The sequence below is a fragment of the Pteropus alecto genome, unplaced genomic scaffold (assembly GCF_000325575.1).
Source record: "Pteropus alecto unplaced genomic scaffold, ASM32557v1 scaffold109, whole genome shotgun sequence".
Lineage (NCBI taxonomy): Eukaryota > Metazoa > Chordata > Mammalia > Chiroptera > Pteropodidae > Pteropus > Pteropus alecto.
The window spans coordinates 6,464,229-6,481,124 of record NW_006494608.1 but is presented as its reverse complement, the minus strand read 5'-3'; positions in this window follow the sequence as shown (position 1 = coordinate 6,481,124).

Sequence of the window (16,896 nt, the reverse complement as noted above, 5' to 3'; positions counted from 1 at the left end):
TTAAGAAAATCATAAGGAAAAGAAAATACATTTATAGTATTTATTGAAAAAAATCTGTGTACTAAGTGTATCTGCACAGTTCAAACCTGTGTTGTTCAAGGGTCAACTATAAAATCACTTGTGGTATGTGGCACTCTGCTACTTTCTAATGGCAGATTTTTTTTTCCTCTCTCTCTTCTTTTTTCACCATCCTACTTGCTTCTATTTCCTTTTCTTCTCATATCTTTTTCCTTGGACTTTCTGAAGTGTCTGGCAGATAAATCCCTCACTTCTGGACTAAAAGATCTTTCTCAATAACTTCTAACAGATGACTCCATTCCTAGAAAAACTTTTCCTAAAAGTTTGCTCTATTTGCCAAGCTTCAGAACAAATGGTCTACCTTTAAAGTCAGATTTGGGGGCAGAATTCAAGGAATTACATAAATAATTAAGGCAAAACCCCTGCTATCTTTAAAAAGGCTATTTAAACCTTAACAAAGCACATAATTATTTGTTTGGTCAAATCAAAGTCAACTCAAATATTTACTTCACATTGCCAGGGCTCCATACATATATATTTAGTCTATCGTTAGTGGAATTATTCAAAATATTCTTACTCATAGAATGAACCCAAGAACACAATCCTAACTTCTAAATAGGTTTTGATCAGAAAAGATATCATTTTCAAGGAACAGAAAACCAATTTGAGAAAAATTATCGTAAATTTAGTTCCTACCTGATACACATTCAGTAAAGTACTCAGCAACAGTGGACAATTTCTGAGATAAAGTAGCCCAGTTCTAAAGGATAGTTTCCATCCACTTTGGTTTATAGCCTTTGAATGAATCCATATGCATAAGGATGTCTATATATAGTCGGTGGGGAAATTACCTTTCTGTCAGCTTTAATAATTAACTTTCATTAACTTTTACAACAATGGGAAGGCTCCAATGTGATCTTGACCTTTGAGACTATGATCAGCAGAAGGGATGATAACAGCTTCCTCAAGTCCCCGTGAGATTATACCATTCAGCACACACGTGTGTGTGTGTGTGTGTGTGTGTGTGTGCGCGCGCGTATTTCATTGGTTTGCAGAGATTTGCACAGCAGATGTGCATGTGGACGTAAAAATAAAATCTCAGCAAGGGTTATCTCCCTGACATTTTACGTACCAGTTTAGATGGGAGTTTAGAGGTATTGCTTCTTGGCTGAATGAATCCATGGAACTCTCACAAGCTGCTCAAGAGTGGTGTACGGGTTAACTTATGGTATGATAAAAAAAATCTTGTTAGAAAGCTTTCCCAACTCCAAGCAAATTTCTGTATGTATTCTAATTCCTATATCCTAATTCCTGCCCCCACCCCCACTATTCCTGCTAAGAGCAGGAAACTCTTTGTTACTAAAGCCAGTGAATACTTTGCATCCTCATCTTACTTAACCTCTTAGCATTTGACCCCGCTGAAGACTCTTCCGCAAATCCCCTTTTAAAAATGTCTAAAATATTTTCACCACACTTTTATTTATATTTCACTTCATGCTTCTCTGCCAAGTCCACCTCTATTCAAACCTGTATTCCTTTCTTTTCTCTCTCTACTCTCACCATAAATAAGTTTTATGATGCCCAGTGACTTTCAGATCTCTAACTCTAGCTCTCTAGATCCACATATTGAACTGCCTAGATGCCCTAAAGGCATCTCAATCTTGACACACACAAATCTGAACTCTTGATTTTTCCTCCCAAATGTGTTTCAGCTCCAGTTTTCATCATTCCAGTACAAGGCCACCACCACCCACCCCCAACACTTCTCTCCTCTGCCTTTTCTCATGTCAGAAACCTGGGAATCATCCTTGACACTTCCTCTTGCAAACACTATCCTCACCTCCAGTCTATCCATTATCACCATGTCCTATTGAATCTACCTCAAAACATATCACAAAGCCATTGTTTTTCATCTCTAATTTTGCCTCCCTAGCCTAAGCCACCACCATCTCTCACAAACAGCATCTTGCTGCACTTCTTACTTCCTCTTTTAGCTCTTTTAGTCTCTTCACCATTTTCATGATAGTCCTCTTCATGGAGCTAATGTATATCTTTACAATACAAGGCCTCCCAAGTTTTGCATGGTATTACCCTGCCCAACTCTTCAACCTCACCTGGCCCCTCTCTCACCATTGTTTTCTCCACTCCAGCCACAGTGATGCATACTTTAGTCTCCTGAATTTGCCAGCTACTTTTGGGCATTGTTTCCTCTGCTGAAATGCTCTTCTCCTTCCCTCTCTGGCTGTTGCTTAGTTTCAGTGTCACTTCCTCAGAAAGAACCCCTTCGGTCCCCCAATCTAAATTAGCTTCTCTTGTGGCTCTCATAACATCCTGTACTTTTCTAATATAATATCATAATTTTAAAATAAACTATAGTTTTTGCAACTATTTGTTTAATGGTTGACTCTCTTATTAGAATGAAAATTCTGTACAGGCAGGGACCCTGACTGTCTTATTCACTGCTGTATCCCCAGCACCTAGAATGAATCTATCACAGAACTGGTTGAATGTTAGTTAAACGAATTAATTATATTTGATACAAAACAATTCCAAGAGAATTTGGATAAGGCACTAGTTCTTTCTAAATTAATCTAACCAATATTTTTAAATTTTTTCTTAAACTTAGACCAACTGTGAAATTAAATTAGCCGTGGCTTCAATTAAAGCATATAATATGTTTTTTTGTTTGTTTTAACGAATGTACATCATTTACCATTATTTTATTTTATTATTTTTTTCAAAGAGAGAATTTTTTAAATAAACATTTAAAAAGTTTTAATTGTGTAAGTATAATTGGCATACTGGTTATTAGTTTCAGGTGTAGGAATAAATGTTATCTACAGATATCTAAGAACTTTATGGAAAAAATTGCAAAACATCATTAAAGGTGACAAGAAAAACTGAGGAAAATATACAGCCATATATTTTCATGGACGTGGAGGCTCAATATCATAAAGATGTTTTCCCTAAATTAATTCAAAACATTAAATGCAATTGCCATAAAAATTTGTAAGTGGGGAGAATTACTCTGTCAGATATAAAGACTTATTATAAAACTTTAGTAATTATAACAGTGCTCTATTTGCACTGCAGGAGACAAACTTACCAATGGAGCAGAACAGAAGGCCCAGAAACATATATTTAAACTTGATATATGATTAAAGTTGCCCTACAATAGAGAAAGGATGAACTATTCAATAAATAGTGCTGAGACAACTGGCTATCCACATGGAACAAATAAAATTTAGATCCCAACTTCACACTATACACAAAAAAATGTTTTCAAATTGACTAAATATCTAAATATAAAAAGCAAAAGTTGAATCTTTTAGAAAAAAATAACCTTGGGATAACACTATTTCTTAAACAAGTCACAAAAATGTGCATATGAAGAAGGAAAATTTAAACGATCTTGTCCAAACTGGACAAGATATTTGCCCCGATTAAATCTTTTTAAAATTTGTTTTTAAATTTTTTTTTAATAGTGACATTGGTCAACAAAATTCAGTAAGTTCCAGTTGTACATTTTAACAGTAAAGCATATATATATTTACATTGTGTGTTCACCTCCCATAGTAAGATTTTTTTCTGTCACCACATATTTGATCCCTTTTACCCCAACTGCCTACCTCCCCTCCTCCCCGTTCCCTCTGGTAACCACTAGCCTATTGTCCATGTCCATGAGTCTCTGTTTGTTTGTCCCATTCGTTTGTTGCTTTTAGGTTTATATCCCATGTATAAGTGATGTCATGTGATTTTCAACTTTTTCTGTCTGGCTTATTTTGCTTAGCATGATTATCTCAAGGTCCATTATTGTTGTTGCAAATGGCAGTATTTCATCTCTTCTTATGGCTGAGTAATATTCCATTTGTATATATGTACCACAGCTTCTTTATCCAATCATCTATCGTAGGACACTTCAGTTTTTTCTATGTTCTGGGCACTGTGAATAATGCTGCTATGAACATTGGTGTGCAAATATCTTTTCAGATGAGTTTTCAAGTCTTTGGGGTAAATTCAATTAAGTCTTAAAAAGGATTAAAGTTCAGCATATATAAAGAACTCCTACAAGTCAATAGAACAAAAGGCAATACAGAAACTTGAAAGTGCCAATTAACATATGAAAAGATGTTCAATTTTTTAATTTATTTTGTTCATAAAATAGAATTACATACAGTGATGAAAATTAATGTATCAGAGCTGCACATAACAATAAGAACTCATCTGATAAGCACAAATTGAGTGAAAAAATGAAATAAAGAAATTTATTGGAGAAGACTCTGAAGGAAGCTTCAGCTGTATCTGTAATATTTTATTTCTTTTTCTTCAGATTTTTTTCTTTTTTCTTTTGAGGTATGTATTAGTTTCCTAAGAGTACCATAACAAAGTAACTCAAAGTAAGTGGCTTAAAAAAGTAGAAATTTACTCTCTCAAAGTTCTGGAGGTCAGAAGTCCAAAATCAAGATGTCACAGGGCGATGTTCCCTGTGATACACTGAATAGAATCCTTTCTTGCCTCTTTCTAGCTTCTGAGGGTGGCTGTCTGTTCTTGGCATTCCTTGTCTTGCAGCTGCATGATGCCAGTCTCTGCTTCTGTCATCACGTGGTGTTCTTACTGTGTCTCTGTCTTCCCATCTTTTAATAAAGACATTAGTCATTTTGAGTGAAGGGCCCATCCTACTTCAGTATGACCTTATCTTAACTAATTAACATCTGCTGTGACCCTATTTCCAAATAAGGTCATTTTGAAATACTTTATTTATATATAAAGTTAAAACTTTAATATACCTTTTTTTTGGGGGGGGGGACAATTCAATTCACAATAAACATGCAGTGAAATACACATTTCTTAAATGTATATTTTAATGAGTTTTGACAAATGCATATACCACCTGTATTCATTTTCTATTGATCTTGTAACAAAATTACCACAAATCGTAGCTTAAAACACAAATTTATTATCTTATACTTCTGCAGGTCAGAAGCTTGACCTGGGTCTCACTGGACTAAAATCAAGGTGTTGATAGGGTTGTGTTTCTGGGGGCTCTAGAGGAGAATCTGTTCCTTTGCCTTTTCCAAATTCGAAGGACCACCCACATTCCTTGGCTCATAACCCTTTCCTCCATCTTCAAAGCTAGCAATGTTACATTTCTCTGTCCTTTCTTTTGTCCTTATTCTCTCTCTCTGACTACAGCTGGCAAAGTTTCTCTGCTTTTGAGAGCTCAAATAATTAGATTGAGCCCACCCAGATAATCTCCCCATCTCGAGACCCTTAATAACATCTGCTGAGTTCTTTTGTCATATAAAATCTATTCACAGGTCTGGAGCATTAAGACATGGATATCTTTGGGGACCATTATTCTGCCTACCACACAACGTAACACCCACCCCATCAAAGTATAGAACATTTTTAGCATCTCAGAAAATTCCTTCATGCCTCTTCTCAGTTAATCCCAGCCAACCCCCAGAGGCAATCTCTGTTCTTATTTCTATCATTTTCAATTAGTTTGGCCTATTCTAGAATTTCAAATAAATGGGACAGATAGTATATTCTATTTTGTGTGTAGCTTCTGTCTTATATTTTTGAGGTTCATCTATGTTATTATGTGTATCAGTTACCCATTCTTTTTTATTGTTGAATAATATTCCATTTTATGAATATACAAAAATTTGTTTCTATATCTATTATTGATGAATATTTGGGTTGTTTCCAGTCTTGGGCAATTATAAACTTTCTTGTATAGGTCTTTTTTGAACATAAATTTTAATTTCTGTTGAGTAAAAACTTAGAATTCTGGGTCATGGGATAGAAATATGTTTAGTTTTATATGAAACTGCTGAATTGTTTTCCAAAAATGGCTTTACCAATTATAATTTCCACCATCAATGCATGAAAATTCCAATTACTCCTCATCTTTGTCAATAATTGGTATTATTGATCTTTTTCAGTTCTAGACATTGGGTAAGAGTATTTGTTATATTTTCTTAAAAAAAAAGAATTTTTTTTTCCCTCAAAAAAGCAAAAAAAGGAATATTCTTCAAAAGGCGGCTCAAGTTTCATAAAGTAAAGCTTTGGTGGTAAAAGTGAGCAAAGTATTTTTAATGTCATTGTATGATTATAACTTAGAAGCACTCTTTAAAAATTAATAACAGCTGAGCCTTAATATAACAAATTTATTGATTTACATATATATCCTAAGAAACAAATCTTCTTCTCTCTTGTCAAATTTTATCCTCAGAATTGACATGATTCCTTGACCTAAATATTTCTTTTGGTTTTTCAACATTTTCCCACTTCCTGAAGATGGGCTGTGTTTTATTTATTTATCTTTTATCTCTAGCACCTGGCACAGTGCTGGAAACATAGCCAGTCCTTAATAAGGTGGTTGAGTGAATAAACAAATAAATAGGCATATTGACTTAAAGCATGACATGAATATAAAACACTAAAATTATCTATCTCTCTTTAACAGTTACAAATTTGTGCTGAAATCTTAATTTGATCCCCGTTACAAATATGGGTTGAGATAAAACCCCTTTTTATTCTATTCCTCATTTATGGTGGAAGAAATCTGCTTAATTTAAGAAGAAAATTAGCATTTGCAAAAGAAAAAGAAAAATTAGGGATTTTTGATGTCCATGGTCTCTTAAAATACCAAGTTTTCCATTCAGGAGTTTGTTTCAGATGTGATATCATGACTCATAACATGTTTGAAATGGGTGTTTTTGTATTTAGCAACCTAGTATCACCCTATTCTATAACAGTGATGGGCATGGCTTCCCACCTGTATTGAATTCTACTAGAAGTAAGAGCCTCTAGATAAAATTTAATTTAATTAAAATTAAAATTAAATTAAATTATATTTAATTTAAATGTAACAAAGTGCCTATCTAAGTACCCCAAGGGATCTGAGTTTAGACATCAGGGATTTTCTTAAAGCACTGCAAAAATGTGTGTGCATGAGTGTGCAAATGTGACTTTTTCAGGAAATATAGTCCATAGTTTTCATCAGATTATCAAAAACCAAGAAATAGGGAAAATTATAGAGCAGAGTTACCGGATTTAATATTGTGATTACCTTGATTTGTCAGTAATGTCAATTAGTGTGTGAAAATTAGTGGGCTCATTTAAATAGTTAACTTGATTTTTCTTCTTCTGAGTTGACCTTTCAACTGTTTGGCATAATGCAGGTGCATCTCCAGACATCATTCACAAAATGGGCAGAAAATACAACAGGAGGAAAATCGCTTGTTTTTGGAGAGAAAAACAAAACTTCACCTCTCTAGATTTACTGTTATATCTAGACTTCAAATCATACTGCTTTTTCTAATAGACTCAGGTGTCAAACTTGAGATGATTTAGAAAGAGTACAAAAGGAAAAGAAGAAACAATCTTATAGAATACAATCCAAGAGAAGAATTTGGATCAGAGTGACCTAGTGGAGTAGAAGTTATCCTCAGACATGTGTAGGGGGGTGAAGGGCGGTTGAGGAAGGGAGTGGTTGGTGTTGTTGAAACATTTGCAGAAATTACGCTTTGTACAAACTTGATAACAGTCATCTGGGGCTTATGAGCCTTATTCCAAGCATAAATTACATTTTCCTCATTGCTTATTGTTATTTCAATTTGTTTTACTATGTGTAGTTGTATGACAAAACTTCTTACAGTAATATTGGAATAAAAGATTGCATTTTATATGCTTAAATATAGGATAACTTTTAGTCTTCATCATTCTTGGCCTCCCACCCATTGTTAATCTTCATTTTAAAGGTGAGACTCCCAGTAAAATCATGGATGTGCAGAGTACATTGCGATGGGATGGCCAGACAGGTCATTTTGAAATTACCTTTCACTTTATTGGCAAGATTATTTAACATTTTGGAAGTGAGTCAGCTTCATCTTTGTGGGAGTTTAAAGAGCTGGCTGGGTTTCGCACCAGCCTCATCATGGTAGAATTTTCTAGTAAACAGTAAAGTTTTCTAACACAGAAGTTGTCCACAAGTGTCCTGACCTCTAGATAATAAGACTGTATTAATTCGTTTTTATTTCTCTGCCAAATCAAAGTGCTCCTTTTGGCAACATGTTACACTTTTCACTTCTTTCCTGGAACTCTCCTCCTTTGCTGTCTATAATCTTGAATACTCTTGATTCTCTTGTCTTTTATCAGTCTTCTTATAACTGGTTTTTCTTTCTGCCATCACCAATGGTTCCCAGGTCTTAGTTTTGTTCCTCTGCTTTTCTAGCTCTACACTCACTCTTTTAGAGAACATTATTCTCTAAGGCTTCTTGAAAGAAATTTTTATGACTGAATTTTCAATAAAGCAGGAGCTAGTATTAACACTAATATCAGTATTAAAACTAGTGACCATTTTCCCCCAAAATGTTTTGCCATGGCTCCAATTTTAAATCATTTCCTGTAGTGCCCATGAACTTGTAAAACCCAGTATTCACACTTTTGGATTGGGAAAATACTTTATAGTTACTGAAGGAGATAGCTTTTGGCTGCAAGTAACTGAAATCCCAAATCAAATAGATTTTAATATAAAAGAAAATTAATAACTTCAGGTAAGATTTGGTCTGGCTTCATTTCTTTTAGAATTTCTTGGCTCAGTTGGTCTCAGTAATCTCCATTGTCAGGCTAGATTTTTCCCATGAGAACTGAGGTAAAGACTGCTCGATTCCAGTAAAATTTTTAGCTGGATCCACGATGGCCCAGCTAAAGTCTACCTTTACAAGCCTCCTTTCAGCTCGATGTGACCACATGATAAGAGCTGGCCATAAGGATATGAGCAGAAGGCACATATGCAATTTCTGAGTCTTGTTCTTAGAAAGACAGGGTGTACACTCCTTCCATCTTTTCCTCCTTCTTATTGAATAAATTTTGGATATGGTAATGAGTCACCCTGAATCACACAGGTGAAGGTAACACTTTTGAAGACAAAATCATCTTGAATCCTACAGATTAAGACAGAATGAGAAAAAAGGATTCTGGGTCCCTGACACTGTGGAACTACCATAATAGCCTTGAACTTCTGATGCCTTAACTTTAATATGGGAAAAAATACTCTTATTTTGTTTAAATCACTATTATTTTAGATCTCTATAGAACAACCAACTAGGACCTCTGGGGTCCCTAAGATCCTTTTAGTGGATCCCTGAGGTCAAGTCTATGTTTAGAATAAAACTATTACAGATTCAATAATGGTCCACCAAAGATGCCCACATTTTAATTCTTGGAACTGGTGAATATGTTATTTTATATGGCAAAAGGGAGTTTGAAGATGTGATTAAGTTAAGGGTCTTGAGAAGGGAATATTACTTTGGATTATCTGTGTGGGATCAATGTAATCATAGGGTCTTTATAAGAGGGGCAAAAAAAGAGAACAAAGTCAGAGAAGAGGCTATGATGACACTGCATTGCTGGCTTTGAAGATGGAGGAGGGGACTACAACCCTAGGAATGTGGACAGCATCTAGAAGTTGACAAAGGCAAGGAAATAGATTCTCTAGTAGAGCATCAGGAAGGAATCATTTCTACTGGTACCTTGATTTTAGCCTAGCCAGCCTGATTTTGGATTTCTGAAAAATGTAAGATAAATTTTGTGTTGTTTTAAGCCACTAAGTTTGTGGTAATTTGTTATAGCAATGATAGGAAACTAATACAAATATTTAGATGTTATTGGCTTTTTCCACTCTCATTCTCTCTCAGAGGTTAGATGATATGTTATCACAACAGATTGAATGCACTGGATGTGAGAATCCAGCTTTTATTTAGATATTAAAGAGATTTGCAAAAATATAAAAACAATGCTACTTTTCTCACTAATTTTTTTTGTGTTGGAAAATTTAATTAGTTTTTTTATTTAAAACTATGTTATTTATATTAACATGTAAGAGGTCTTTTTATTGTCATTTCAAATGAATTAATAAACAGTTTTAAAATTCTTAGTTTTAATTTCTTAAAAAAATTTTTGTTTATTATGATGACATTGGTTAATAAAATCCAGTAAATTCCAAGTGTACAATTCAACAGTAAGGCATATATATATTGCATTGCATGTTCACTGTCCTTAGTTAGATTTCATTCTGTCACCACACATAGGACCCCTTTATAGTAAATATCAATAAATCTAACTCACATAAATAAAGCTTTTTGTGATCCTCAATATATATATATATTTTAATATGGTGACATTGGTTAACAAAATTCAGTAAGTTTCCTGTGTGCAATTCAATAGTAAGGCAATGTGTATTGATCCTTAATAATTTTTAAGGGTGAAAAATGATCCTCAGACCAGAAAATTTGAGAACCACTGATATATGCTAAATAATATAGCACCAAAATTGGCTGCTACAATTTTAGATCTCAAATTCACTCATTGTATGGAGTTCTGGTCTAGATAGTGGAGTAGGTAAGTGCTGTGCTTGTTTCCTCTCACAACCACATCAAAATTACAACTAAACTACAGAATGGCTTTCATTGGGAGTTGCTTGAGGTCTAGCTGAACAGAAGTCTGATAACTGGGGGCACACATAAGAGGCCACCTTGAGACTGGTAGGAGGGACAGAGATGTGGAACAGGCAGGTCTCACATCTGTGTGTGGCGGTTGAGATTTGGGAGGAATGTCTCGGCTGTGAAAATTCCCCTGGCACCAGGCTCCCAAGCCCAGGATTCCAGTGATGGAAAGAGAAACACCTACAATTTCTGGGTGGGTAAATCAGACAGAGTACTGCTGGAGTACCAGGCATTCCTCTTAAAGGGCCCAGGCACAAACTTACTAACTGACTGACTTGCTTGCTCTGAACTCCAGCACTGAGGCAGCAGCCTGAAAGGAACCAGGAATATATGGGGAGGAACTGAATTGTCTGGCTTCAGGGCGAGGGCTGGAGAGAGAGCTTTCTCGCAGACAGAAGTGCTGTCAGAGGCATTGTTGTTTTGTTGAGCCCTCCCTGACTTGCAAATGCAGGTAGGTGCCATAACCGAGTCAACCTGGCTAACACTAGTCTCCCTGCCTTGGTGATTCCCTGAGACTCTGCCCCACCCAGCTTGCAGGCCCACCCAAGCTGCTTCCAGTGGCTTTTCCATACAAACAGGCTGTCCTGCCTCATGCTGTAGACTTCCCTAAAATTTCTCAAAAGTACACAAAACCCAGACAAGCAGTATCTGGCCTTGGTGTGCCCCATATCTCTTGCTGAGCAGCCTCAAACCCAGCACTAGCGGCAGCTAGCCTCAGTTTGTGGCTTGCCTTTGGAAGCACATTCAAGCCCAGCATAGGTGGTGGCCACCTGTAGATTGCTTACCAACATTTGCATCATAGGGATACCAGACTGAGGAGAGAGAGCGCAAGGAATTGAAAATCTATTTAAAGAAATAATAACAGAAAACTTCCCTAACCTAGCAAAGGAAATAAGCATACAAGTCCAGGAAGCACAGAGAGTCCCAAACAAGATGAACCCAAACAAGCCCACACCAAGACACATCATAATTTAAATGCCAAAAGTTAAAGACAAAGAGAGAATCTTAAAAGGAGCAAGAGAAAAGCAGTAAGTTACCTACAAACTGACTCTTTGTCAGCTGATTTCTCAACAGAAACTTTATAGGCTGGAAAGGATTGGCAGGAAATATTCAAAGTGATGAAAAGAAAGGACCTACAACCAAGATTACTCTACACAGCAAAGCTATCATTTAGAATCGAAGGACAAGTAAAGAGCTTTCTAGGCAAGAAAAAGATAAAGCAGTTCATCACCACCAAACCAATATTACAGGAAATGTTGGAAAGACTTCTTTAGGAAGAAGAAGGAAAAAAGATAAAAAATATGAATAATAAAATGGCAATAATTACATGTCTATCAACAATTATTTTAAATGTAAATGGATTAAATGCTCTCATCAAAAGATAGAGTGGCTAAATGGATAAGAAAACAAGACCCTTACATATGCCGCCTACAAGAGACTCACTTCAGATCCAAAGACACACACAAACTGAAAGTAAAGAGATGGAAAAACATATTTCATGAAAATTGAAATTAAAAAAAAGCTAGGGTAGCAATACTTATATCAGACAACACAGACTAAAATAAAGACTATAACAGGAGACAAAGAAAGACCCACTAATCTCATTTCTGGGTATTTATTCAAAGAAACCCAAAACACTACTTCGAAAGGACATGTGAATCCATATGTTCATTGCAGCATTATTATAATAGCTAAGCTGTGAGGACAAACTGGGTGTCCAATAGTGGAAGAATGGATAAAGAAGAGGTGGTACATATGTACAATGGGATATTACTCAGCCATAAAAAAGAATAAAATTTTGCCATCTGAAACAACATGGATGGACCTAGAGGGTATTGTGCTGAGTGGAGGAACTCAGACAGAGAAAGACAAGTCCCATGTGATTTCACTTACATGTGGAATCTAAAGAACAATATAAACAAACAAAACAAACAAAACAAACAAACTCATAGATACAGAGAACATTCTGAGGGTTGGCAGATGGGACATTCAGGGGGTTGGTGAAAAAGGAGAAGAAATTAAGAAGTATAAATTGGTAGTTACAAAACAGTCACAGGGATGTAAAGTATAGTGTAAGAAATATAGTCAATAATATTATAATAATTATGTATGACGTCAGGTGGATACTAGATTTATCAGAGCGATCATTTTGTAAGTTATATAATGTCTAATCACTATGTCGTACACCTCAAACTAGTATAATATCTTATGCCAACTGTAATTAAAAAAATTATTAAAATGGGGGAAAAAATCACTCATTGTACCAAAAGAAAAGAGAGCTTTCCTCTAAAAACAGCAAATAGAAGCATCAAGACAGCTTTCACTCTGGTTAAACCAGCTTGGGATCTCTGCCCAGTCTTGTACCAACCACTGTGGCATAGGGCTGGATTACTCTGATGGATTCAATCAGGACCAAAACTGGGGGTAGGTTCAATCCTACTTAAACTGTATATCTGTCACCTAGCAGGAGAAGGGACATATAGATCCCAAGGAGTAAGCCAATAATATCCATTATGGTTACCATAGAAAGCAATGATAATGATAATGATGATAATAAACACATAGCTCTTCTTGTCAGGCTCTGTTCTAAGCAGTCACTTAATTCTCACAGCCACTCAACGAAAAAAGTATTGTTTTTATTATAACATGATATACTCTCTGCCACCACTTTGCCTCAGAAATAAGCTTGAGGAATGTTAAAATATTTCACTTTCTTAAGATTTTGACAAAAGCTTTATCATTAGCATATGGCTACAGTAAAACGCAAAGGCTTAGAGTACAGGCTCTGGGACCCCACAGATTTACTCATACTTTCTTCAGATTGTAACTGAGAAAAATGAAGATTTTTTCCTATAACCTATGTGATATCCTTATAACCCTCCATGGTATTTGTTAGTAGGGGAAAATTATATTTTAGTCTAATTTAATAATTTAATTCAAGTCAACAATTTAAATAGTCTCTTTAGACTTAATATTCTGTTTCTTTGGTGACAATGCTCGGTATGTTGAATTTCTCATCCTCCTCTTCCAGATGGTGCTGTGTTTAGGGAGACTGAGTGAGGAGGGGCATGATGTAAGCACCTATTGGTGGAGGACTGTGAGACCCTCGAAGCCACATCCTGGACTGGCGACTGCTAATGGTAAGTGGATCAGTCCCTGGGTATTCTGTCGGTGTCTGCAGCTGAAGTGGGGGAGGAGCCTTCCCTCTTGGCTTGTTGGGCTGCCTCCTTCTTACTAACATCTCCACCCTTCCTTGATCTTCATTAGGCCCAAGGACACTTTGAACATGAAAACTGTTGCCAAATTGCTCAGACTTTAAACTCATGTCCATATCACACACCCTTGACGTCCCCAACCCCAAATATCCCATGTAGGAACTAATATCCTTAGGGGAACTAAAGCAAGAACCTCTCCCTGTGTAACAATGCTGCATTCTGAACTTACTTCAACATGGCCATCTCCATGTTAGTGTAGGGTAGTTCATGAAGTGGTTCCTTCCCAGAATCTTCAGCAGAAAACAGAGCAGAAACCTCTCGAATTTAGGCTTTCCCTTCATCTTATCTACTATTCTCTCAAGGGCATTGGCGCAGAGAGAGCAGATTGAGACACATACTTCTTATACTTCTCCCTGCCTCTCTTACTGGTGTTCTCTCCATAGGCCATTGAAAGGAGAAAGAGGAAGCTTTTCTTTATTACCTAGAACTTTCTTTTATGAAAGTCTGTGATTAAGTCTTCTACGCATGGTTCTTGATATGGTTCGTAAAAGAGGTGATAAGAATTTTGAAAACTCCTTGCTTTTAAGCCTATGGTCTTGCTAAGGAATTGAAAATCTGATTTTGGATATCAGAAGCTGAATATTAACTCTCTCTCTCTCTTTCTCTCTTTCTCTCCCTTTCTTCTGCACTCCTGTTATAACAATCCAAAACTCTCACTCTCAGCTGCCCCTTACCTCATTCAAGTCCCTGGTATGCCGGAGATGCTCTAGGTCAGCAGTCCCTAACCTTTTTGGCACCAGAAATGGGTGTTCCTTTGAGAATCTAATGCCCGATGATCTGAGGTGATGATGCAAGTGCTGGGGAGTGGCTGCAAATACAAATGAAATTTTGTTTGCTCCCCTGCCGCTCACCTGCTGCTGTGCAACTCAGTTCCTAACAGGCTACAGACAAGTACTGGTCCACAGCCTGGGGGTTGCGGATCCCTGCTCTAGGTTGTATACATCTGAGAGACAAGTATACAACATGAAAATACATATGTGGCAGGCAGCGGGTGGGGAGAGAAACGCACATTCATACACTCAATAAGGTTATCTCACGACAAGGACAAACCTAGCTCAGAATCCTGGCTCAGCTACCTATCACTTGTGTGCCCACAGGCAGGTTAACATCTTTAAGCTTTAACTACATCTGTTACAGAGAGAAAACAGCAGTATCTACCTTATAGAATTTTTGTGAAGGTCAAATGAGGTAATGTACATGAAGCACTTAGCATGGTTCCTGCCACATAGCAGGTGTTCCATAAATGTTAATTATTTTATTATTAATATATATGTTCATCACATGCCTACCAAATCTATTTACATAATCATCTGGTATAACATTTGCCCTGTGAACACATATGATAATGATTCTATACATATTGTTCTCAAATTAGTCATTTAGCCTATGCTTAGGATTAAGTCGAAAAAAGTTGACACTGTGAGAAAATGTTACTCAGTGACTTGTTAAACCACTTCATCAGCATTTTATTTCCTATCAAGAATTCTTCCAATTCTTACAGGCTGTGCAAAATAAGATCTCTGAATCCTCAGAGACATACATCTTTATCAGGTGAAAGTGGTCATTCCCCTCTTTGAGCAGTGGGGAAGCTAGATTGGAAAGAAAGGAAGAAAAAGAGGGAATAAGAGAAGGAGAGAAGAAGATGGGGGCGGGGGGAAGGAAGGAAGAGAGGGAGACCCAAGCAGCATCATCTATTATAATCTTTGATACTAGTTTGGCTGACAAGTATGAAGACTGTTGTAATTTTTATGTAAACACATCCTTCTATAAATAATGTAAAGGTAGTCTGGTTATTGTGGGAATCTTTAATGGAATATTCAGATTTTTACATAATTTATTTAATTAACACATTTCCTCAAATCCTGCAAAATAGGCATGAAATTATGATTCTGTGACTAACACAGATCTGTTTTGTAGCTCTAAGTAAAGTGTTTTTGATGCACAATTATATATGTATAGGGAGGCGATATGGACAATCACCTATACCAGGGTTTAGGATACTTTTTCTGTAAGGGGACAGGTAATAAGTAGTTTAGGCTCTGTGGGTCATACAGTATCTACTGCAAATGCTCAGCTTTGCAATTGTAGCTGAAAGTAGCCGTAGATAATATGCAAATGAATGAGCCTGAGTGTGTTCCAATAAAACTATAAATACTAACATTTGAATTTCATGTAATTTTCACTTGTCGTGAAATATTATTCTCTGATCTTTCTCCCAATTATTAAAAAATGTGAGTTGAACGAAAACGTAGTGGGCTGGATTTAGCTCCTAGGCTGTAGCGTGCTGATGCCTGATATATACAATGTAATTTCAGAAACACTGGGAGATCTTACTATTTGCTTGTGCCAAAAACCTGTAATTACACATTGGATATTTGAGTCCTTTAGCTTAGGGTTGGTTTTTGTTTGTTCCACCAGTGCTTTGAAGAAGTCAGTCTAAAGATGTGTTGGACAATAACTGCCAATGCCAAGTTCCTAACTGACTTTTGCCAACTGACTTCTTATTTTGATAAGAAGAAAAGTCTATTTAAGAAGCATGAATGAAAAAGAAAACATAGTTATCTTTCTAAATTGGTCAGATGAAGGGCTTGCACTCAGACCCAAATCTCTGATGCAGTCATCAATGCATTATTTAACTAGACTTGTACAACAGCCACTAACCACATGAAGCTATTGAGCATTGAAATGTGACTCATCTGAATTGATAAATGTTGTTAGATACAAAAGACACACTGGATTTTAAAGACAATACAAAAAAGAATTTAAAATATTTCACTAATTATTTTATTTTATTTTAAAATTAATTTTATTTTCCAATTACAGTTAACATTCAATATTATTTTATATTAGTTTTGGGTGTACAGCATAATAGTTAGACATTTATGAAATTTTTAAAGCGATCCCTCCATCTGATACTATACATAATATGACAGTATTGTTGACTACATTGCCTATGCTTTACTTTATATCCCTGTGACTGTTTTGTAACTACCAATTTGTACTTCTTAATCCCTTCACCTTTTTTGCCTAGCCCCTCAATTCTCCTCACCACCAATATGGCAACCATTAGTTTGTTCATTGTATCTATG